A 26,738-nucleotide genomic window follows, 5' to 3' on the forward strand; every position below is an offset into this window, starting at 1 on the left:
TGGCGCTCTCCTGCTGTAATGATGACTTGCGGATTTTCTGCGGAGGAGTGGCCCAGAACTGCAGGAGGTCGTGGTGGGGGTGACCACTGGAAGGAGGAACCGGTTACCCTGCGTCTTGAGAGGCGGAAGACCGCAAGAGCGCCCGGCCTGGCTGCATCTGGGTCGACGCCCAGAGTCACCGCACAGAAGTGCTGCGTAACGATGAAACTAACACAAGAGCAGGGAAAGCTGAACGAGTCCAACCACCTGGGATTACTCACCTTGGCTCGAAGTCTAAATTTATTCCACATCTCTACCCAGTGGTGAATCGAAGAAGATTGGTCACTATTCCAGGCGATGTCAGAAGTTCCTTTTATATTTCTAAACATTCTGTGTGGTTTCTGTTTGTTCTGTATCGTTTCTCCCTACCACTTTCGCGCAACGACGCTCTGAGCGTGTTTTTTTTTAGGGAATTGAATAGTTTGTACCTGGGATCTGTTGCTGGTAAGGAGACGTCAGACCACACATGACATGCAGAATTCAGAAGAGTTCAGTGAGACTAGCGATGATGTAACCAAATACTTAATGATTTCAGCGTCAGCTCCACTGCACTCCCTGTAAAAGAATCTTAATACTAACTAAATTTAGTGGAAGGGGTTCAAGGCTTTCCTATTTTTAGTTAGCTGGTAAAATAACGTCGAGAAATCAGTTAAGTTTACCATTGGAACTTTTATTCTACTCACAAAACATCGTTTATAAATTGCACTATTGATAAAAGGAAATGTTTTAATACAGGATGGTAAAAACCAATTGCGTTCAACAAAAATGTGAACGAATATTCCCTGAATGGGTTTTCAAGTTCTACAAATTAAGTTTCACGAAAGAGAAAACTATCAAAATAGTCTACAGTAACCCTCAATTATCTTTAATTACTTATCTAACTTGTCGTAAATTACAGTGGCTGATGTGGCTTCTCAATAACTATACAACAGAAAAATCATCGAGTTCCAGATTTTTACTTCAAGTGGCAAATGTGAACACCATGAGCTTTAATTGACGATCGACACTAGTATTACGCAAAAGGGGGTGTAATAGATGAGACTTCTGCAGTTCTGAGTGAAGCTTTATGCGCTGTATTGCGGCATCGTGTGCGTTCATTACCTTGTCGGTGTTCGTTAGGGGGTGGCGGACACCACAGCTCCGCTCACCTCGCCATCTCGGAAGCAACTCTCCCCTAACTTCTCCTTACTACAATTTACCGAAGTTGGTTTAAAAAAAAAACTATCTGGCTGTGTTTTCATCCGACCAATCAGTGTCTCAATGTTAACCTTAATCTCCGCCTACAAAAATTCTGTCTATCCAGTGAGAAACGTTATACTTTTCGTGGTGGGGCAATGTTTTTAAAGTTTGCAACGTAACAGAGACGCGAAAAAGTCTCACGCTAAAACTTGCGGGTGGTGCGGTCCTAGCGGTTAGCTGGCGACGTGGGTGTCCGTCCGTCCCTTATCGTAGGGCCCTCCAGCTTAACACGGTTCTGCTCTCGGCTTCTGTTCTCGTTTCTCCCCTCGGAACTGCGTCTGTCTCACGGTGGGAAGGTATGACATGCATTTAGGCACTCTTGTGTTAGTCTGTGGTATTCCATTTGCTCACTCGTTACTCGTATTACTTTGGTCAATTCAATGTCACGATTTACTCGGAGCTATGTGACATATTACTGGATTTGCTTATCATGTCAGGGTTTTCATGGAAGGTGTTGGATTTGCCTGACACCTTACATATTGAATAAAAAAAACTACCGCTATTTACCGCTACTTCCTGATCTGCATTCGTCAAGAAGGCATAAACGAGTTAATGGTAAACTGCTAAATTTCATGGCCCCAACTGTTACCTCTATTAAAGAATTCCCAGTCGTTGCGCCATGGTCGGATGAGTTCGTCGTTTCATAATATCCTGGAATATTACACCCATCAAAAAAGTTTTACATCACCTCCTTTCTGAGAGTTCCGGAACCTGTACTTAAAATTGGAATAGAGATCAACATAAATATCATTTCCGCCCTTTCTATTGTTCATGAAAACCACGCATTGCATGTTGTATCACCATACAGCGAGTGGTCCAGATTGCTGTACACACCGGTACCTTTAATACCCAGTAGCATGTCCCTATGCATTGACGCGTGCCTTATTCGTCGTGGCTTACTATCAACAAGTTCATCAAGGCACTTTTGGTCCAGATTGTCCCACTCCTCAACGATGATCGGCATAGATACCTCAGAGTGATTGGTGGGTCACGTCGTTCATAAACAATTTTCAATCTATCGCAGGCATGATCGATAGTGTTCATGTCTGAAGAACATGCTGGCCACTCTAGTCGAGTGATGTCGTTATCCTGAAGGAAGTAATTCACAAGACGTACCCGATGGGGGCGCTAATTGTCGTCCTTGGAGGCGAATGTTTCGCCAAAATTCTGCGATATGGCTGCACTATCGGTCGAAGGATGGCGTTCACGTATCGTACAGCTTTTATGGCGCCTTTCATGACCACCAACGGCGTACATCGGCCCCACATAGTACCACTTAAAAACATCAGGGAACCTCCTGCTTGCTGCACTCGCTGGACAGTGTGTCTAAGCCGTTCAGTCTGGCCGCGTGGGCTCCAAACACGTCTCCGACGATTGTCTGGTTGAAGGCATATGGACGCTCATCGGTGCAGAGAACGTGATGCCAATCCTGAGCCGTCCATTCGGCATGTTGCTGGGCCCATTTGTTCCGCGCTGCATTGCACCGTGGTTGCAAAGGTGGACCTCGCCATGGACGTCGGGAGTGAAGTTGCGCATCGTGCAGCCTATTGCGCTCAGTTTGAGTCGTCCATTAGCTGCACGAAAAGTATTATTCGACTTGGTGGCTTTGCTGTCAGGGTTCCTCCGACCCATAATCTGTAGGTAGCGGTCATCCACTGCAGTAGCAGCCCTTGTGGGGCCTGAGCGAGGCATGTCGTCATCAACAGTTCCTGTCCCTCTGTATCTCCTCCGTGTCCGAACAACATCGCTTTGGTTCACTCCGAGACGCCTGGTCACTTGCCTCGTTGAGAGTCCTTGCTGGCACAAAGTATCAATGCGGACGCGATCGAAACACGGTATTGACTAGGTATGGCTGAACTACAGACAACACGAGCCGTGTGCCTATTCCTGATGGAATTACTGGAACTGACCGTCCGTCGGTCCCCCTCCGTGTAATAGGCGCTACTCATGCATGGTTGTTTACACCTTTGGGCGGGTTTAGTGACGTTTCTGGACAGTGAAAGGGACTGCGTCTGTCCTACAATATCCACGGTCAACGCCTATCTTCAGGAGTTCTGGGAACCGGGGTAATGCAAAACTTTTTTTGATGTGTGTGTAATAAATGTCATAAATGAGTTAAGTCTTTCCAGAAAAATGGCTTAAAATCGTAGGTGTACAATTGTGTGAAAAATAATATCGCATGTACTAACCACAGAGATACCTCACTGATAGGTGGATCTAGGGTAGAATGTAACAATATCACGAAAAGGATAGTTGCTACTCAGTGTACAGCTCTCCTGCTTAGTCACAGATAGGCACATCAAGAACACCGTCAGAAAGTGAGCTTTCGGCTATCAAGACCTTCGTTGAAAATACACAACATGCAAACATACTCTCACGCAAACGCAACTCATACACACATAACCACTGTCTCTGATACGTGTGTGAGTTGTGTTTGAGTGAGTGTATGCGTGTACGGTGTCAATTTCCGTCAGCCTTTTTGTTGTGTCTATCTGCAACTCAGCGTGTAGCTCTTATCGTTTTCATAATATTTTCACTGATAAGTATTGCATCCGAAAGATGAAATACAATTTAATTTTTTTATCTGTACGTCGTTGTTGACGATGGTGTCTTTGAAGTACACACCAGAAGTTATGTGAAAGATTTTAAACTACTACCGGCAGCACTTTATCGATGTTTATTAATCGTACAACACACATGATCGACTTTGGAGTACAGATTCATTCATGAGCTCTATGACCATCACACGTAACCTCCAGAAGCACTAATGTTAGCCTTGGCTACTACACTATCTGATGGGAAGTACCTCACACCTCTGTGTAAAGTGTTTTCCAACGCTAGATGTCAGGAGAGGCGGATCCGTGTCTATGAATGCAGGCGGAGAGTATTGTGTTGGCACGAGAGAAAATGTAACAGCAAAACAGATCTGTCAGGAGAGCTCAGTGACTTTGAACGTAGACTAGTCATTTTCTGACAACTGAGCAACTAATACGTCAGAGACATTTCAACACTTTCATAGCTGTCGAAGTTGACTGTTGGTGATGTAATTGTGGAGTGAAAATGTGAAGGAACAACATTGCCATAACTGAGGGACAGAGGACAGCGAACACTGCGGACGGTGGTTGCAGAAATTCGGATGAAGTCAGCGGTAGAAATCACTCGCCAGCTCCGTAATGCTACCAGTCATCCAGGCAGCACAGTGACTACGCGTAGGCAGTTCAAATAAGGGCTAGCATCTCCTCACAAGCCTCACATTTCTGTTGTCACTGGCAAACGATTCTTAGGGTGGGACAAAGAGCGAGGCCACTGGATAGGTACTGACTGTACACGAGCGATTTAGAGTGACACATCACGCAATGCTCTGTAGCAATCCGATGGAAGAGTTTGGATTTGGCGACTGCTTGGAAAATTTGCCTCGAATGTGAAGCACTCAGAATTTGGTGTTCATTTTGGTTAGGGTGTCGTGCCACTATTGGGCTTAAAAATGCTAAATGAGGAAGGGTATGAACATATTTTACAGCGTTATGTACTGCATACATTAGAGGCAATGTTCGGGGATTGTGATTGAATAAGCATGAAAATGCAGCTCATCATAAAACAACATCAGTAAGGCAATGGTATGTGGACATAACAGTCCTGAAATGGACGTGCGAGTCCAGAGTCCGTACACGAATGCATTGGAGTACCTGTTTGATTGGTCAGAACGTCGTACCACACACGTGATCGACTTTGGAGTACAGATTCCTTCATGAGCTCTATGAGCATGGCACGTAACCTCCAGAAGCACTCATGTTAGCCTTGGCTACTACACTATCTGATGGGAAGTACCTCACACCTCTGTGTAAAGTGTTTTCCAACTCTAAATGTCAGGAGAGGCGGATCTCAGAGTCAAAATTCGCTCCCTTCTCTGGTTTCTGCTCTTGAGGAAGAATGGGCTGTCATTCCTCCATAGACATTCGGACACCTCACTGAAAGTGTCCGCAGCAGAGCCCAAGCCAAGAACATCTACCCTCAAGGGATTCCATCTTGAGTTCACGAATCATCTCCGTAATACTTGCGTGTTTACTGAACCTACCGGTACCAAATCTAGCAGCATGTCTCTGACATGCTCTGATGTCTCCCTTTCATCTGGCCCCCATGGAGATCCCTAACACCCGAACACTATCCCAGAATGGGTGGCAACAATGTTTTATTTTTATTGATTGGCGACTCCATGTTGTCTTGTGCACTACGACCAGATAACAGGTATACTTGAAAAAAGAGACAGCATTGGTCGTATATTTTTTACTATCGCAAAATCGATTTTCTGTCACTGAGTGACCATCTTCAGTGCTATATTGTATAACTTAAATTAGGATGCACTGTTGTCACTAAGCTTACGGCAATCACATTTTATTTTTTTGTCATCAGTCTAGTGACTGGTTTGATGCGGCCCACCACGAATTCCTTTCCTGTGCTAACGTCTTCATCTCAGAGTAGCACTTGCAACCTACGTCCTCAATTATTTGATTGACGTATTCCAATCTCTGTCTTACTCTACAGTTTTTGCCCTCTACAGCTCCTTCTAGTACTATGGAAGTCATCCCCTCATGTCTTAGCAGATGTCCTATCATCCTGTCCCTTCTCCTTATCAGTGTTTTCCACATATTCCTTTCCTCTCCGATTCTGCGTAGAACCTCCTCATTCCTTACCTTATCAGTCCACCTAATTTTCAACATTCGCCTATAGCACCACATCTCAAATGCTTCGATTCTCTTCTGTTCCGATTTTCCCACAGTCCCTGTTTCACTACCATACAGTGCTGTACTCCAGACGTACATGCTCAGAAATTTCTTCCTCAAATTAAGGCCAGTATTTGACATTAGTAGACTTCTCTTGGCCAGAAATGCCTTTTTGCCATAGCGAGTCTGCTTTTGATGTCCTCCTTGCTCCGTCCGTCATTGGTTATTTTACTGCCTAGGTAGCAGAATTCCTTAACTTCATTGACTTCGTGACCATCAATCCTGATGTTAAGTTTCTCGCTGTTCTCATTTCTACTACTTCTCATTACCTTCGTCTTTCTCCGATTTACTCTCAAACCATACTGTGTACTCATTAGATTGTTCATTCCGTTCAGCAGATCACTTAATTCTTCTTCACTTTCACTCAGGATCAGCGAATCGTATCATTGATATCCTTTCACATTGTATTTTAATTCCACTCCTGAACCTTTCTTTTATTTTCATCATTGCTTCCTCGATGTACAGATTGAAGAGTAGGGGCGAAAGGCTACAGCCTTGTCTTACACCCTTCTTAATACGAGCACTTCGTTCTTGATCGTCCACTCTTGTTATTCCCTCTTGGTTGTTGTACATATTGTATATGACCCGTCTCTCCCTATAGCTTACCCCTACTTTTTTCAGAATCTCGAACAGCTTGCACCATTTTATATTGTCGAACGCTTTTTCCAGGTCGACAAATCCTATGAAAGTGTCTTGATTTTTCTTTAGCCTTGCTTCCATTATTAGTCGTAACGTCAGAATTGCCTCTCTCGTCCCTTTACTTTTCCTAAAGCCAAACTGATCGTCACCTAGCGCATTCTCAATTTTCTTTTCCATTCTTTTGCATATTATTCTTGTAAGCAGCTTCGATGCATGAGCTGTTAAGCTGATTGTGCGACAATTCTCGCACTTGTCAGCTCATGCCGTCTTCGGAATTGTGTGGATGATGCTTTTCCTAAAGTCAGATGGTATATCGCCAGACTCATATATTCTACACACCAACGTGAATAATCGTTTTGTTGCCAATTCCCCCAATGATTTTAGAAATTCTGATGGAATGTTATCTATACCTTCTGCCTTATTTGACCGTTTGTCCTCCAAAGCTCTTTTAAATTCCGATTCTAATACTGGATCCCCTATCTCTTCTAAATCGACTCCTGTTTCTTCTTCTATCACATCAGGCAAATCTTCACCCTCGTAGAGGCTTTCAATGTATTCTTTCCACCTACCTGCTCTCTCCTCTGCATTTAACAGTGGAATTCCCGTAGCACTCTTAATGTTACCACCGTTGCTTTTAATGTCGCCAAAGGTTGTTTTGACTTTCCTGTATGCTGAGTCTGTCCTTCCGACAATCATATCTTTTTCGATGTCTTCACATTTTTCCTGCAGCCATTTCGTCTTAGTTTCCCTGCACTTCCTATTTATTTCATTCCTCAGCGACTTGTATTTGTGTATTCCTGATTTTCCCGGAACATGTTTGTACTTGCTCCTTTCATCAATCAACTGAAGTATTTCTTATGTTACCCATGGTTTCTTCGCAGCTACCTTCTTTGTACCTATGTTTCATATGCGGTCTCATATACAGACATATCACACTTTCTTATAATTATCCGAATACACCACCTGAGGCCTGGCGGCTGGCGCTAGGGTGTTCCACTTGCATCGCTGATATCGATATTCGGATGTCTTGCTATCTTTGACTGCTCCCCCCAACGGTTTTCCGGGTGAAAGCGAACGTGATCTGTTTCCCTTGTAATCTATTTGTGCTGCAGGCCATTTGTTACGTCTGCTCTTTTCCTGACGTCGGTGCGGTTATGGATTCCTATCACGACCGCTCATTGTGGGGCCGGTCGGACTGTGTATAAATACAGGGTGTTTCAAAAATGACCGGTATATTTGAAACGGTAATAAAAACTAAACGAGCAGCGATAGAAATACACCGTTTGTTGCAATATGCTTGGGACAACAGTACATTTTCAGGCGGGCAAACTTTCGAAATTACAGTAGTTACAATTTGCAACAACAGATGGCGCTGCGGTCTGGGAAACTCTATAGTACGATATTTTCCACATATCCACCATGCGTAGCAATAATATGGCGTAGTCTCTGAATGAAATTACCCGAAACCTTTGACAACGTGTCTGGTGGAATGGCTTCACATGCAGATGAGATGTACTGCTTCAGCTATTCAATTGTTTCTGGATTCTGGCGGTACACCTGGTCTTTCAAGTGGCCCCACAGAAAGAAGTCACAGGGGTTCATGTCTGGCGAATAGGGAGGCCAATCCACGCCGCCTCCTGTATGTTTCAGATAGCCCAAAGAAATCACACGATCATCGAAATATTCATTCAGGAAATTAAAAACGTCGGCCGTGCGATGTGGCCGGGCACCATCTTGCATAAACCACGAGGTGTTCGCAGTGTCGTCTAAAGCAGTTTGTACCGCCACAAATTCACGAAGAATGTCCAGAAAGCGTGATGCAGTAATCGTTTCGGATCTGAAAAATGGGCCAATGATTCCTTTGGAAGAAATGTCGGCCCAGACCAGTACTTTTTGAGGATGCAGGGACGATGGGACTGCAACATGGGGCTTTTCGGTTCCCCATATGCGCCAGTTCTGTTTATTGACGAAGCCGTCCAGGTAAAAATAAGCTTCGTCAGTAAACCAAATGCTGCCCACATGCATATCGCCGTCATCAATCCTGTGCACTATATCGTTAGCGAATGTCTCTCGTGCAGCAATGGTAGCGGCGCTGAGGGGTTGCCGCGTTTGAATTTTGTACGGATAGAGGTGTAAACTCTGGCGCATGAGACGATACGTGGACGTTGGCGTCATTTGGACCGCAGCTGCAACACGGCGAACGGAAACCCAAGGCCGCTGTCGGATCACCTGCTGCACTAGCTGCGCGTTGCCCTCTGTGGTTGCCGTACGCGGTCGCCCTACCTTTCCAGCACGTTCATATGTCACGTTCCCAGTCCGTTGAAATTTTTCAAACAGATCCTTTATTGTATCGCTTTTCGGTCCTTTGGTTACATTAAACCTCCGTTGAAAACTTCGTCTTGTTGCAACAACGCTGTGTTCTAGGCGGTGGAATTCCAACACCAGAAAAATCCTCTGTTCTAAGGAATAAACCATGTTGTCCACAGCACACTTGCACGTTGTGAACAGCACACACTTACAGCAGAAAGACGACGTACAGAATGGCGCACCCACAGACTGCGTTGCCTTCTATATCTTTCACATCACTTGCAGCGCCATCTGTTGCTGAAAATTATAACTACTGTAATTTCGAAAGTTTGTCCGCCTGAAAATGCACTGTTGTCCCAAGCATATTGCAACAAACGGTGTATTTCTATCGCTGCTCGTTTAGTTTTTATTGCCGTTTCAAATATACCGGTCATTTTTTAAACACCCTGTATATACTGCCTGCTAGTGTGGCTGTGCACAATCCGTGGGGAGTGAACGCTCTTATTGCCTGCCGGCCGTAGCGTCATTGCTTCGAAATACTGCTGTGGGCCTTAACGCTGTTCCCTAAAGTTAAGTGGGGCCACTAGCAATTCTTATTTAACTCCTCTGTTAATCATCTGTGTATCTTTAATGAACGTGCCACTGCGCAGATAAAAACCTACGCTCATACTGATATCCACAGAAATATATGCGAATATCAGCAAATATTTCTGTATAAATGGCTGCAGCCCAATTGCTGCAGAAGAAATGCCAGCCGAAGTCACGAAGAAAAGTCTACAGAAGAGCGACCAGGGCGAGAACGCCTTCAAAGAAACGCTTCTCAGAGATCTATGCGGTGAAAAAAAAAATCCAATCCCCAAGTTTGTCAGACGAGCTCCGAAGGATGCTGCGAAACAAACCTTATCCTTCTCCCTCCGAAAAGTTTATTTACCCGCTAGCAATCCTCGGAATTTTGCAAGATTAAACAAAATGTTAACTATTTGGCAAAGATTCACACTCTCGAAAAATTTGGCAGGTAAGACCAACGCGAGCAAATCCACGCTCGAAAGAAGATATCTCATTCACCTTGCTTAATTTTTAAGACACCGATCAGTCAAAGTATCTACTGGCCAGTAGGGCGTGCGGCAGTTCAACAACATCCAAGTCCTAGCGGCAGTTCTTCAGAAAATGGGCAGGACATTCTGCAGCTTTCACACTATGAGGCACTTGGCGATATGTCGTGAGTCAGATATCCGTAGTCTGTGCGTTTATGGCTAGCGCATGGCGTGTGACCTGTAGATCGCTCTATAGCGTAGTTTGGATGAATAGAACAGATCGTAAAGAAACTCAGAGGTTCACTGCTGTTCCATCGATTCCTCTGTTCCAGTGGGCTATATTGTGCTGACCATCTGAGGGACATCTGTTCTGTTTCTAAGAAAAAAATCTACTTGCATTGCCAAAACGGGACCCTGCAGACAAAGCTCAGTGGACAAGTGGCTAAACGCTGTCTCTGGTCTAGTTGGTGGGGAGCCACCCTCTGCCACGGCGAAACCCTTAGACCTCATAAAAATTGGTTCCCACGGTGTCTGCTCATTCTGGTCAATACGATACGCTAGCGCTGCAAAATCTCACTGAAAGTACGTCATTTCACCAGTCTAGTACAACCCAATATCAAATAAATCGGTCTTAGGCCCTCTGCTACTACCTGTGTACCAGTTTGAATACAAAATCTTGCATCACTTAACTAAGCAATTTCACATACCTTCTTCATTCAGTTCGATGTTGGTTTGGTAATTAGAGGGCGGTAACAGTGCAGATTGCTTGAGCAGTGATTCTATGTAAAGTGTAAGACAGTGACTGGACATACTGCGTGCCGCCTTTTCATATTCATTTTCTTTCATTTCGTATGTTGGTGGTATGGCTTGCTGTCTAGATGGTTTTTGCCTGCTCGGGAAAGCACAGCACATTGGATTTGAGACAGGTTGGACAGAGAATCTTACAAAAATAAACAGTTCTTTGTCATCTGTGCAGCCTAGGGCCTCAGATGTCTGTCTTCCCGGAAGTAGAGATGCCAGGGTCGAGCCCGGTGTTTGCACCCTCTAGTCCAAGGCCGGCCAGAAATTCTGCACGCGTGCGGTGCTCCTGCACATGTGCAACTTCCGCGTCACAGCGTGCACGCCGCAACCGTCAGCGTTCATGCAGTGCATGTTTCTACGCCCGGATGTCGCTTTATCCACTTGCTGGGATACTCTGTACCGCCGCATTCTAGTGCTCTTTCCACAGATTGCAAGCTAACCATGGGAAGGTATTTGGCGTACTAAACATTTAAAATACTGTCACAGTCTACTCATTGAGACGTCTACTTTTATGTTAGCAGTTTAACCCAGTAAGACAAGTAATACAGTTAACAACCGTGGGTTTTTATTAAGGCAGCTTGATTGACTGCACGTAAATACGCTTAATGTTTTTGATCTAGTATTTAAGAAAGAGAGCGACTTGCAACAGACCCTATTCATGATTTCAAATAACATTAAACTAATGCAAGGTTTCCTATAACTAATTCTCGGTGCCGTCAGTTACGCCCACATAATTTCTGTCTCACTGACCTCTGAACAGAATGATAAACGCAGACCTCTCGATGATCACTGGTTATTTCAACAGCACTCATTATTGCTATATCTTTCATCAGTTCCGTCTGAAATCTGCATAATACCAGACAATTAGATGAATGTTATGTTTTATCGACTTCAGCTGAGCGAAGCCCTTCACACATTAAAAAAACCGTAAATGTAAGTACAGGGCTATTACAAATGATTGAAGCGATTTCATAAATTCACTGTAGCTCCATTCATTGACATATGGTCACGACACACTACAGATACGTAGAAAAACTCATAAAGTTTTCTTCGACTGAAGCCGCACTTCAGGTTTCTGCCGTCAGAGCGCTCGAGAGCCCAGTGAGACAAAATGGCGACAGAAGCCGAGAAAGCATATGTCGTGCTTGAAATGCACTCACATCAGTCAGTCATAACAGTGCAACGACACTTCAGGACGAAGTTCAACAAAGATCCACCAACTGCTAACTCCATTCGGCGATGGTATGCGCAGTTTAAAGCTTCTGGATGCCTCTGTAAGGGGAAATCAACGGGTCGGCCTGCAGTGAGCGAAGAAACGGTTGAACGCGTGCGGGCAAGTTTCACGCATAGTGATGTGAAAGATTCAGTGTTTATACCTCCTCTACCAAGAAACGTGCCAGAACTGCGAGCTCGCATCAACGATGCTTTCGAACTCATTGATGGGGACATGCTGCGCCGAGTGTGAGAGGAACTTGATTATCGGCTTGATGTCAGCCGAATCACTAAAGGGGCACATATCGAACATTTGTGAATGCCTAAAAAATGGTTCAGATGGCTCTGAGCACTATGGGACTCAACATCTTAGGTCATAAGTCCCCTAGAACTTAGAACTACTTAAACCTAACTAGCCTAAGGACATCACACACACCCATGCCCGAGGCAGGATTCGAACCTGCAACCGTAGCGGTCGCGCGGTTCCGGACTGCAGCGCCAGAACCGCTAGACCACCGCGGCCGGCAATGCCAAAAAAAAACTTTTTGAGTTTTTGTATGTGTGTGCAAAGCATTGTGAAAATATCTCAAATAATAAAGTTATTGTAGAGCTGTGAAATCGCTTCAGTTATTTGTAATAACCCTGTATACTTTGGAACAATCGGTTAAATGACAAATTTTCCTGATAATAATGTAACATGGAGCAGAATGAGGCAATTATGCGCAGTTTTTTTTCCTTTATTGGGTTTCGATTCCCCCTAAAGGGGGCGGGCATGCACAGTTAGTAAATACTAATTTTTAAATATGAAAGGAATAAATCCGAACACGTTTATCACTGGTCATGAGAAATGATATAGTTAATAACGGGCAGAAAAGCACGGCTCATTGACAAACGCAAACAGTTGCAAAGATTTTCTTCACTTATGCTTGATCGAAACCTCGATTTATTCACTTTCATCACCGAGAAAAATCTTTCACGAACAAGCTCTTGCTTGTACCACATAAACAGGGAAGTAGAGACGCCGCCGTTCATTTAGGACACATGTCTAATAACAGATGGCGCTGTCGCTCGCTGTCGCACACGTGCACATATGTGCAGCACTTGCGCACGTCTGCACACTGTGCAGCGTTTGGCTGGCCCTGCTCTAGTCCATTTTAGAGATGGGGGATCCGCTCTTGAACTAATTCATAGAGTTGAATCTTTCAAAGGAGTGAATAATCAGTGATTCAGAAAAAAAGAACAGTAGCTCCAAACGTTTCCCACGGCAGAGAGAGAGAGAGAGAGAGAGAGAGAGAGACAGAGAGACGGAGCATATCAGCGGCGCCTCTGCTGGTCACAGCACAGTGCACGCCACACAACACAGCCAGCGCCGGCCTCTGCCCTGCTTCTACCTTGGCTGCCTGCATTGTGCAGTGCCCCATTGGATTTTGTGTTTCACATATGCCGTGCCGTCTCTGAGCGTCGTCTGCCGCTTGCAGTGTCTGGCGCAGCTTAACTTCGCATCACACTCTGTCGGCGATCGTTTCATTCGCACGTCCTGCCCTCTGGGCAGTTGATGCGAGTAACAGGACAGAGAACCACCTAGCGGATAACATAGGAACTACTTGCAACAACCTGCTCGCAAGGGAATGGACGATTTGTCTCGGAGCGGGTGAGTTCACCGCTCCCCCCACCCTCGGAACTCGCCCGCTCAATGCTCACCCCACCGTCTCGACTCTAGCCAGAGCGTTGAGCAAAGCGACTCAGGTGTCACTCTGGTCTCTGCGGTCTCAGCTCATGCAGTAATACAACTCGCGGCTCGACCTGCTCGACTCTGTGCCTCTGCATTGGAGTTCGTCCCTACTGGATATTGTTCTTCGTAGTAATACCGCTATGTATATTATGTTATTATGTTATGTATACATCAATTGTTTTTATTTTATTTTTATTTGTTTAAACTGATTAGATTAGGTTCCTGACGACTCCTCTTACTATAGGATTTTTATTATGGACACTCGAATTTATGCTTTAATTACGAGCGAACCGATAAACGTATCGCAAAATGTGATACACCAATATTTTCCTTGTTTTATTCTGCGAAAGTCTATATGCAGCACTTTCGTTTTACAGTCAAATTTATATTTTTTTTTCTTATTCTGGTACGGATTTTGCGATTTTAGGCGTCTTCGGAAGGAAACGTTCACTTTAGAAATATATGGCTTGCGATGTATTTGTATGAGGTTAATGAAATTTTAATACATTATAGCCAAATATATTGTTAATGTAAATCTCAAGTTACAACATTTTACGATCACCCAGAAAACCACGATAGTGCAAAATAAATCAATAATCAAAAACTTTGTCATATCGTGGAAATTTCAATAAACAATACAAAATTCTTACTCATTATCTGTGTTACTTCAAAATAGGATCAAATAAGACCAAAATACAGGTATAGTACTGGAATAAACCAAGGGCAATGTGCCTTCCATTTATTTTCTATTGTAAATGAGTGGTGAGTCATGAAAAAGAGCTAATTCATTTCAGGGAGTGAACAGTTCTGATCCAATCTCTGAAAAGAACAGTTTTGCCCATCTCTAGTCCATTTACAACCTGGCTCTGCGCAGCTGCCAAACTGTGGCCAGAACACCACGCTAGCAGCGGAAGAGCGCCACTCGCGCGTGTTTCACTGAGAGCTTTCTGTAGACCTCGGAGTCTTGATTACGTATTGACACTCCTAGGCCCAGTGCCACTGAACAGACTGCTACCAGTAATCAGAAAGTGATCTTCGTTTATGGTTTTCTGGGGCAGGGTATACCCGAATTTACTGACCCCGTGGGAAATAATATATTATTAAAGACGAAATGTTTCGTCGAGATTCGAGAATCCAGCGCACTTACTCCGCGAACTGGGAAGAAGGAATTTATGTGTTGGTGAACCCTTTTCCGCCAAAGAAACGCTATGGTTGCGCAACGACAAGCTGTTAATAGCTTTTGTTGAACATTACATGAAAGTAAATAATGAAGAATTTCGGAGATGACTGGAAGTGTGTGTGTGTGTGTGTGAAAGCTTATGGGACTTAACTGCTAAGGTCGTCAGTCCCTAAGTACTTAACCTAAATTATCCTAAGGACAAACACACACACACACCGATGCCCGAGGGTGGACTCGTACCTCCGTCGGGACCAGCCGCATAGCCCATGGCTGCAGCGCCCTAGACCGCTCGGCTTATCCCGCGTGGCTGACTGAAAGTCTCGTGGCGGATGGAGTGTAAGGAGAGACAACAAAGAAGGCGATGGCGCTTCCATACTCAACGATGTGGACCACGAATATGACGAAACAACTAAGGCAATTATGCTACTCATGACTGTACCGCCCGGCAGCTTAGCTACCAAGTTTTCAAAAGTTAACAGATACAGAAGTTGTGAATATGGGAGAGCTCAGATCTAGATGACAGGCTCAGCCTGGGGCAGACAAGAATCGGTGATCAGTAGTAGTAAGGAGAGTGTAATTGCAATGTGGCTGAGATCAAACCGTGTAAATAATTAAGTAGGAAAGCGATACATTTAAGTAGAATTTTTATCCCATGTTGTTATATTTACATTTAAGTAGGATATGTAGACTTCTCTTAGGCATGAGTACATTAAATATAGATATTTATTTAAGATTATTTTGTTTACCGGTAGTGTGTGTCATTTGCGGCGCATGTTTCATTCTTCTGTACCCAGAAATGTTTTCGTCTATCGTCTCGATTAATTATAGCAAAACTGTGCTTTGTTACGGTGTTGATAAGGTGTGATGGCTCAGCTGTGATGATGTGTGGGAACCTCGAGAGTCCGGTACATGATGATATACAGACTAAGACCTTCGTTACATATCAAGTGTTTACCTCACGTCAGATGGTTTATGTGACGGATAAGATACAGACACTGATCCTTAATTGGTACTTTGTGTTTCTTAGGTGCTATAGTTGTCTAGTTATCGACTGATTATGTGGGGTAAGTGGCCTTTTATTCCATCGAAGCCGACCAGTACTATAGATGATTATCTTGTTTGTATTGCTGTCTTCAACAGTGACGCATGTGTTCGTGAATATGTTACATTATATGTATATTATTTCTTGTCATCCGGCGTCAGAGTAGCGTGTTCAGTGTGAACAGTTTTTTGAGTTTTTTATAGGAGAATGAGTGGTACGCGTTTCGAGGCGGCCAACAATGTTGTTTGTCAAGAGAAGTATTACAAATTGTAAATAGCCTTTCACTCCCTGTATTTTACCCTGCCACCTTTAGAATTTGAAAGAGAGTATTCCAGTCAACATTGTCAAAAGCTTTCTCTAAGTCTACAAATGCTAGAAACGTAGGTTGGCCTTTCCTTAATCTTTCTTCTAAGATAAGTCGTAAGGTCAGTATTGCCTCACGTGTAACAACATTCCTGCGGAATCCTAACTGATCTTCCCCGAGGTCGGCTTCTACCAGTTTTTCCATTCGTCTGTAAAGAATGCGCGTTAGTATTTTGGAGCTGTGACTTATTTAACTGATAGTTCGGTAATTTTCACATATGTCTACACCTGCTTTCTTTGGGATTGGAATTATTATATTCTTCTTGAAGTCTGAGGGTATTTCGCTTGTTTCATACATCTTGCTCATCAGATAGTAGAGTTTTGTCAGGACTGGCTCTCCCAAGGCCGTCAGTAGTTCTAATGGAATGTTGTCTACTCGTGGGGCTTTCAGTGCTCCGTCATACTCTTCACGCAGTATCGTATCTCCCATTTCATCTTCATCTACATCCTCTTCCAATTCCATAATATTGTCCTCAAGAACATCGCCCTTGTATAGACCCTGTATATACTTCCTACTTTCTGCTTTCCCTTCTTTGCTTAGAATTGGGTTTCCATCTGAGCTCTTGATATCCATACAAGTGGCTCTCTTTTCTCCATAGGTCTCTTTAATTTTCCTGTAGAGAGTATCTATCTTACCCCTAGTGAGATAAGCCTCTACATCCTTACATTTGTCCTCTAGCCCTCCCTGCTTAGCCATTTTGCACTTCCTGTCGATCTCATTTCTGAGACATTTGTATTCCTTTTTGCCAGCTTCATTTACTGCATTTTTATATTTTCTCCTTTCATCAATTATATTCAATATTTGTTCTGTTACCCAAGGATTTCTACTAGCCCTCGTCTTTTTACCTACTTGATCCTCTGCTGCCTTCACTACTTCATCCCTCAAAGCTACCCATTATCCTTCTACTGTATTTGTTTCCCCCGTTCCTGTCAATTGTTCCCCAACGCTCTCCCTGAAACTCTGTACAACCTCTGGTTCTTTCAGTTTATACAGGTCCCATCTCCTTGAATTGCCACCTTTTTGCAGTTTCTTCAGTTTTAATCTACAGGTCATAACCAATAGATTGTGGTCAGAGTCCACATCTGCCCCTGGAAATGTCTTACAATTTAAAACCTGGTTCCTAAATCTCTGTCTTACCATTATATAGTCTATCTGATACCTTTTAGTTAGTAGTAGGGGGAGAGTAAATACGTAAAATAATGATTAAAGTGATGGCTCATCAACTATTGTTCGATGGCGTAAAAGGTGTGTTTCTATATCTTCCTCTTTTTGGTCTATTGCCTGGTGTGACATGTTCTGCCATGAATTCCACTCATGTACTAACTCAGCCGTGCTCCGCCTCGTGCGAGTGCCGTTGAGGGTTTGGCGTCGTGTATTCGGGATTGTGACCTCTCATTTTCTTAGTCCGGTCACTGGCGCTACCACGTTTGTTCGCTGTGTGTGTCCGTAAGTGGCAGCAGCGGCGTTTATCGATAGCGACCTCTTAGTATTTCCGGGTAGTCGTGTGTCGGAGATCAGATGGGGGACGGAACAGCAGTGAGGTCCGACAGCGGCTGTACTTGCAGAGGCAGTTGGCGATATGTGCACTGCCCGATGGAAGGATGTGGTCGCGAGACTGCACGACCACGTCGAGGTCCGGATTCAGCGAGTTTAAGTTGAACGGATCGTTATATTCGAGTAGTGCAACTTTCACCTGTGTGCGTCATCCGTCCGTCGAAGTGACCTCATGCCATCAAGCTGTCAGTTGGCGGTTTTATACGCCGACGTTTCCCTTGCCTGACTTTACTGGCAACGACCGATGGTTGGTCGTTCGGTCCGTCGCCTCAGTGGACGAGGTGTATCTGGTCTTTCGACCGTTTCTGTGTTCTTAGCGTTCATCTCTACGTGCAGTTCGTCTTCTTGCTGTATAGTGACGGTTTTAGCATTATTTGAGTTGTTTGTACAGTTGTCTTTTGCTGTTCTATGTACATCTAGTCAGATTCTGAATAGGCAGTTTGGTCTTAACCCCGTCTGCGTACTAGGATTTGGTGGAGCCAACTTGTGTAATTAAATGCTCGTCATTTGACGATGTTAACTGTTATTCTATCGTGGCATTGGTTATCGCATTTTAGATTGATTTTGCGAGTGTGTTGGCCGACGTTTAAGCTGTCCCTAGCTTGAGTTGCCATCCCGTTAAGTGAGCATAACTGTTGGCTGCCTGTCTCACCGCTTACGCAGCTTTTGGGGCTTTTCTCAGGTCGATCCTTGGAGCACTGTCTGTGGATCTCTCCCTTTCTTTTATTTTGTCTGGTTGTGTCAGTTGTTTTAATTATTCCTATTGCTTGTGGCCTTCAGCCGACAAATAATTTGAATTCTTAATAGGACCTTCAGCTGTCAGTGTAGCTTGTGTTAGTCAATTTTTTTAAAATGATGCTTTTAAAAAATTATTTCCGTAGATAAGGTGTATTTGTTTGCTGTGCAACCAACGGTAACTGATTAGGCCCCGTCCACACCTTTTCCTGCTCTCCCTAAGTACCACGTCTCACCATCCATTTCACTTCAGAATAGCAATTGCAACCTACAACCTCAATTGTCTGCTGGGTTTATTCCAATCTCTGTTTCCCACTACAGTTTTTACTCTCTACTACCATGGAAGTTATTCTTTCATATCTTAACAGATGTCTTATCATCCTGTCCCTTCTTCATGTCAGTGTCTTCCATATAATTATCCCTTTCTTCGCCGATTATACGGAGATTCAAATTCAAATGGTTCAAATGGCTCTGAGCACTATGGGACTCAACATCTTAGGTCATCAGTCCCCTAGAACTTAGAACTACTTAAACCTAACTAACCTAAGGACATCAAACACACCCATGCCCAAGGCAAGATTCGAACCAGCGACCGTAGCAGTCCCGCGGTTCCGGACTGCAGCGCCAGAACCGCACGGCCACCGCGGCCGGCGATTATACGGAGAATCTTCTCATTCCTTACCTTATCAGTCTATCAGATTTTCAACATTCTTTTGTAGCACCACATTTCAAATACTTCGAGTGTCTTCTTTTCCGCTGGCTGGAGTGGCCGAGCGGTTCTAGGCGCTTCAGTCTGGAACCGCGCGACCGCTACGGTCGCAGGTTCGAATCTTGCCTCGGGCATGGATGTGTGTGATGTCCTTAGGTTAGTTAGGTTTAAGTGGTTCTAAGTTCAAGGGGACTGATGACCTCAGAAGTTAAGTCCCATAGTGCTCAGAGCCATTTCAACCATTTTTTGTCTTCTTTTCCGATTTCTCCAAAGTCCATTTTCCACTGCCAAACAATGCTGTGCTCCAAGTGTCCATTCTCAAAATTTTTTTCCTAAAATTAAGGCCCACGTACGACACAAGTAGACTTCTCCTGGTCAAGAAAGCCCTTTTTGCCACTGCTAGTCTGCTTTTGATATCCTCCTTGATGGGTCCGTCATGGATTACTTTGCTGCCTGGGTAGCAGTATTTCTTAACTTCATCTACATCGTTACCATCAATTCTGATGTTAAGTTTCTCGCAGTTCTCATTTCTGCTACTTCACATTGCTTTCCTCTTCCTTCGACTTACCGTCAATCCATGTTCTGTACACACTAGACTGTTCATTCCATTCAACAGATCATGTAATTCTTCACTTTCATCGAGGATATCAATGTCATGAGCGAATATTATCACTGATATCCTTTCAACTTTAAATTTTCTTTTATTTCCATCATTGCTTCTATGATGTATAGACTGGAAAATAGCGGTGAAAGACTACATCACTGTCTTACACCCATTTTAATTCGAGGACTTTGTTCTTCGTCTTCCACTCTTATTGTTCCTTCTTGTTTCTAGTACTTGTTGTATATTACCCGTCCTTACCTACAGCTTATCACTATTTTTCCCAGAGTTCCGAACAATTCGCACCATCTTATATCGTCGAACTCTTTTTCCCGGTTAACAAATTCTATGAACGTGGTTTTATTTCTCTTCAGTCTTGCCTTCATTATCAACTGCCACGTCAGAACCACCTCTCTGGTGCCTTGACCTTTCCTAAAGCCATCTAGCCAATCCTCAATTTTCTTTTCCATTCCTCTGTATATTATTCTTGTCAGAATGAAATTACAATGAAATGAACGCCCTTAGCTGCTTACAGCCGGTGAGATACATCAACGGGGACAGATATATCTTGTCAGAATGTTGGATGTAAGAACTGTTAAACTCATAGTGCGATAATTCTCTCAGTTGTGGGTACTTGCAATTTTCCGAATTGTATAGATGATGTTTTTACGAAAACCTGTTGGTGTATCGTCAGTCTCATACGTTGCACACAATAAACTAAACAGATGTTTTGTTGTCATTGCCTCCAATGATTTTGGAAATTCTGGTGGAATTTTAGCGACTGCTTCTGCCCTATTTGATATTAAGTCGTCCAAAGCTCTTTAGAATTCTGATTTAATACTGGATACTCTATCTCTTCCCTGTAGATTCCTGTCTCCTGTTATGTCATCAGACAAGCTCTCCCTTTCACAGAAGCCTTCAACATACCCTTTCCACCTATCTACTCTCTCCCCTGAATTTAACAGCGGAAATTTCGTTGCTCTCATACTGTTCCTGCCCTTGCTTTTAATTTCAGAGAAGTTTGTTTCGACTTTTCTGTATCTCCGTCTGACGATCATTCCTTTTTTTCGATTCCTTCACATATTTCATTAAACCACTTCGCCTTAACTTCCTTGTACTTCCTATTTATTTCGTTGCTAAGCGTTTTGTATTTTTGTACTCCTAAATTTCGCTGCACATTTTGTAGTTATATTTTGGGCCTGTATTTGTGGTCATTTTATTTTTGTGTATTGTTAGTGTTACTCCATCTTATGCAAACTGTATGGAGATATTTATGAGAATACGTTTTAGTTTGTATTCATAGTCTAGTCTTGAGGACTATGCAGAACCTCACGGAGACGAAGAGTGTAGTCTCGACAGCAATCAGTGATGTGCAGCTAGCCTATCATAAAGGGGATACTGAGCTGCAGGGGCAGAACCTGATGGAAGATGGTGTAAGTCTCGGCACGAGGGCATAGGGGCTAGCGGCAGAGGCCAATCCAGCTGGTGGCAGCGCAGTCAAGGTCAGACAGGCTGCAACCCCCTGGGAACTTTCGCCACAGCACTTACGTCAGTAGCGGCCAGATGGTGCTGGGCCACAATGACGAAGTGCCAGCAAATGAGAGGAAGACGAATACATGTCACTTGCACAAGGCAGTCAAGGAACAGCGGTCTGTTACGATAGAGTGGCCCACTTGGACAAGACATCCTCGAGCTCATGGGAACTATCAGGCCAGGTCTGGTAAGGCTGGCGTTGGGGCCACAGCAGATGAACTCTGGTCTTCAGAGAATTCTTGACAGTATACCAACAGTCCCGTAGCGTACTCTGACCTCTTTCTTCTACCTTAGAACGGTATCCCCGAACCATTCTGTACCACATTGTAGAACTATGCCATGCAACCATTGACAGCCGCGACGAGAACTTCCTGGTGCAGATCAGAATACTCTTTTCGTTGTACTTTTTGAATAGTGCAAATTATTGACTATCCAGGCTACTCTTCAACGTATTTTTGTTCAGTTCCAGCTAGTGGTTTAGCGACACACCATCAAGGTACACTCGAGTTGACCACTACAATCAGTACAAGTCACAGCGGCCTGAACTTTGGAGATACGTCAGACTGCTTGTTCCTCAACACAGACTTGTGGCCAAGGAACCTCCACGATGGCAGATGACGGAATGCTCGCCACATTATCATCGAACGAAGTGATGTCACTCCCAGCGTCAGTGTCACATCCCCCTCTATAGACTGCACCAAGGAAGATGAGAATGAGTTCTACCTGCAGTCCACTGTATTGAGTGAATCTGCTAGAGGCGACACAGTAATTCTGCGAGGAATGACGGATAGTTGCATCGAATTAATCTGCATGCCCACCCTCTGTATGTTATGTCTCAGTGAACCAGAAATACACCCATGTGACAGAAGTGAACCTCTCTACCTGTGTGACGTTCCAAACGTGAGTAAAACTGAAAGATCATGTACATTTCAGTTTTGTGCATTATGTAGATCTTTATATTGATATCAATGTATGGTTGAGTGTTTATTGTCATATGCTTGTGTTTTTCTGTTATTTGATATTGCACATATCGTCAGTACATTATAGATTTGACAAGCTACATACGTTTAAGATTAAGGACTCCACAGTTGTATACAAGGTTTATTTCCATGTATAACTGTCATTGTCATATTAATCAAATGGTTCAAATGGCTCTGAGCACTATGGGACTTAACATCTATGGTCATCAGTCCCCGAGAACTTAGAACTACTTAAACCTAACTAACCTAAGGACATCACACAACACCCAGTCATCACGAGGCAGAGAAAATCCCTGACCCCGCCGGGAATCGAACCCGAGAACCCGGTCATATTAATCCAAAACTCACACCACATTTTCATAGACACACTAATTTAGTAATTCCGAATACTTAGTCATTTTATATTTAGCGTTTCATTCACCATGTAGCTGCTTAAGTGATCTGGAAAAAGATCGCTTGGCTTTTGAATTATTTCTACAAGAGAGTGATTGCCCCACTACGCACTATGTGTTCACTAAAAAATTTTAATATTTTATCTTTTTCTTTGTGTCACGTAGTTCTGCGTCGATCATACGTTACAATGACGATATTTACAATACGTAATCAACATTCCATGTTACACTTAAAGTCTAACAGCGCTTTTAAATAATATAAATATTGATAGTTATGAGGTATGAGTGTGCCTTCGGTCGCAACCATGTAATAAGATGAGTGGACAAATGTTCAAATTTGTGTGAATTCCTAACGGACCAAAGTGCCTTCAGTCGCAACCACATAATAAGATGAGTGGACAAATGTTCAAATTTGTGTGAATTCCTAAGGGACCAAACTGCTGAGGTCATTGGTCCCTAGACTTACACACTTCTGAAACTAACTTATACTGAGAACAACACACACGCCCATGCCCGAGGGAGGACTCGAACCTCCAGCGGGAGAAGCCACGCAGTCCGTGACATGGCCCCCTTAGACAGCGCGTCCACTGCACGAGGTATGAGTGGACAAGAAGCCATATTAAATGTCAGGCAGAGGAAGAGATTCCAAGTGTGTAACATAATGCTCATTCTGACCTGAGAGATAAATTTCTTCTTCTTATTGTTCAGCTGGTTCTGTAGTTGCCATTTGCTTTGTATAAACAATAATGCCTAAGGACCTGCCTTTTGAATCGAGTCCAGCAATGAAGTTAGGTTGTTTTCTTGGGGGAGTGTGAAATTGTATGTATCTCTCATTTAACTATCTTTTACACATAGTAATTATCTGAGTTGCTTGGCATGATACTGGTGGTCGATAATAAGGCTTGGCATTAGGGACAAGGTAGATATTTATGCAATTTCAGATGGTCCACGGGTAGCAAAATTTTACTTGTCAGTGCCCCTCTGCCCAACTGAAACGGGTCACCTAATGCATAAAATTTTCATAGATAAGGTGATGTTATGAAATGCAACGTGTGATTTCGTATGCCTTTTCCATTCATTTCGAAACCGGTAATAGGAGGGAGATAATGGCGCCGATTCCTTTGGAAATTTGAAGTATATGAAATGACAGTCACTGCGCCCTTTCCTTGTTCATTTCCTTTCATTTAACCTGGTGATGATTTTCGCCTGTGTGGTAAAGCACAGTACGCTGGATTTTAGAGAGATTGGGCAGAGAATGCTACGGAAAGAAGCGGTCCTTTGCCATCAGGACAGCCTGAAGCCACAGATGTCTGTCATCGCAGAAGTTCGGAAGCCAGGAGCGAGTCAGGAGGATGCTGGCTGTTGTGTTTCTATAACCTGGACCCTGCCCAGCAGCAGAACTGCGACCGCCACACTAGCAGCATGAGAGCGCCGCTCCCTAATGTTTTGAAACTTCTTTATTTAAATGGTTGTGTCTGCACTTAAATTGCAGAATGACTGAGAAGGTGAAACTTCTACGTTATTTGATTCTGAAACAGCTGAGTAAAGCTGAACGTACTGAGCCTACATTCTCTTTACATATTATGTCAACACTCACCCACAATATTCTACCGCAACGCAATCTGACTGCTCAAAAAAAATTGCGATCTGACTTCAAATAATTAATTCAAAAGAATGGCCCTGACTAAAAAGAAATCTTAACAATAACCTATACATTTCATTAATCACTTACCTCACAAAAATCTTCATTACACGAACTACTACAATACAGCGAGCGCCAATACTACCAGCTAAATATAAGATTTCAACTACTGAAGGCACTAACCTTTAATAGGGATATGGTTACAAAGGAAAGATTTTGTTGCGGAGCAAACAATGTATTTACCTTAATAGTGTAGCAACCAGTTCTAAAATCATATAATATGTAAGCGTCTGTGACATCCAGTTCCAAAAGATTATACAGTCATCGACAAATAGATCGTCCGCTCCAGCTAATACTTCAAACCTCCAACCGCCATCACCTCTGGCTATTCTCTCCCCACATCCATCACTGCTGGCTGTTCACCTCGAAGTGCCGAACAGTACTTCCATCACTGCTGGCGAGTAACTTCCAACTGCCCAGCAGTACTGGCGATTAACTTCCAACAACGAGTCCAACCAGCCACAGAGTCTCTTGCAAAGAAAGCGCAGTCAGAGAACCAATGCAAAGCGCTACACAGCGCTGCCAACACAGAAGCAGCCCACTTACAGTTTCACTGAGAGCTTCCCGTGTACAACCACCAGTCGTTTAGTCAAAGAATCGTTGCTTTCAGGAAATAATGGCCTAGCGTTACGTGTTGCTTTCCAAACAGAGATGATCTCTGATATGATGATAGTACAAACCGCAAAAACGGGACATTTGTAAATTAGTCAGTGATGTAACAGAGACAGATCGGTTGCGTCTTTCTTTTGCAAGTGGAAAGGTGTTTTGTAGTGTGTTCGGCATTCTACTGCGACAGATTGTCTTGGGAGGATTCTGTGTGCTAGAAGGATCGAAGCTATTGTGCTAGCACATGTGTAATTCTCGCTACTGGCGGGCATGCAGTGTTTGGTTGGAAATGACAGCAAGCTGCAGGAATCAGTAGAAATTAGTGGAGTCAACGGTTACGTGCGTAGGAGACTGGACCAGAAAAGATGTGGAGCTGAGTACATGTTGCGCACATCAGCTGCTTACGTTGCACATGGAGGTCAGCATGCATCCTAGGCCTGAAACTGTGGCAGCAACAATACTCCATCAGCTTGTCTACAGCAGAGCCAATCACGTGACAGCGGTGTTCACCACAGGCGTCAGTGAATAATTGCGGCGCGCCGAAGTAGCACCACCGTCGTGATGGGGCATTTATTGGTGCACACTTTCAGATGTGTGTATAATCGCCTGTCTCAAGTCCACCATTGCTGTACTGCATGTTTGAGCTTCTTGATTAAACAGCACGTTTACAGTTATTGTTTTCGTTTGGGGCTAACTAACTTAGAGATTGAAGTTCTGATTGATACATTCGTTAGGAGGTTAGCTAAATTTGCGAATCAACAGAAAGGCACTAATTAGAATCTGAAACTAAATATTTAAGTCTACTTGCAGCTGTCACAGTTGTGTCTTTTGTTCACCAACGTATGTTTCAAAGCACAACTTTATCTTCAACGACGGCAATTTTCCGTCGAGGGACGTTGACTGTAATGTCAACGAGACGGAATTTTGCTGCTTTACGTTGTACATAACGCCGTAGTGAAATACACTCCTGGAAATGGAAAAAAGAACACATTGACACCGGTGTGTCAGACCCACCATACTTGCTCCGGACACTGCGAGAGGGCTGTACAAGCAATGATCACACGCACGGCACAGCGGACACGCCAGGAACCGCGGTGTTGGTCGTCGAATGGCGCTAGCTGCGCAGCATTTGTGCACCGCCGCCGTCAGTGTCAGCCAGTTTGCCGTGGCATACGGAGCTCCATCGCAGTCTTTAACACTGGTAGCATGCCGCGACAGCGTGGACGTGAACCGTGTGTGCAGTTGACGGACTTTGAGCGAGGGCGTATAGTGGGCATGCGGGAGGCCGGGTGGACGTACCGCCGAATTGCTCAACACGTGGGGCGTGAGGTCTCCACAGTACATCGATGTTGTCGCCAGTGGTCGGCGGAAGGTGCACGTGCCCGTCGACCTGGGACCGGACCGCAGCGACGCACGGATGCACGCCAAGACCGTAGGATCCTACGCGGTGCCGTAGGGGACCGCACCGCCACTTCCCAGCAAATTAGGGACACTGTTGCTCCTGGGGTATCGGCGAGGACCATTTGCAACCGTCTCCATGAAGCTGGGCTACGGTC

The 26,738-nt window shown here is 44.1% G+C and overlaps 1 protein-coding gene across 2 annotated transcripts in view; it reads right to left on the reverse strand.

The window, feature by feature from the left end:
• LOC126141630 (probable cytochrome P450 6a13) overlaps positions 1 to 26,738 on the reverse strand; it is a 173,468-nt gene that overhangs the window by 79,384 nt on the left and 67,346 nt on the right. The window lies entirely within an intron of this gene.

Source organism: Schistocerca cancellata, unplaced genomic scaffold (assembly GCF_023864275.1).
Source record: "Schistocerca cancellata isolate TAMUIC-IGC-003103 unplaced genomic scaffold, iqSchCanc2.1 HiC_scaffold_732, whole genome shotgun sequence".
Lineage (NCBI taxonomy): Eukaryota > Metazoa > Arthropoda > Insecta > Orthoptera > Acrididae > Schistocerca > Schistocerca cancellata.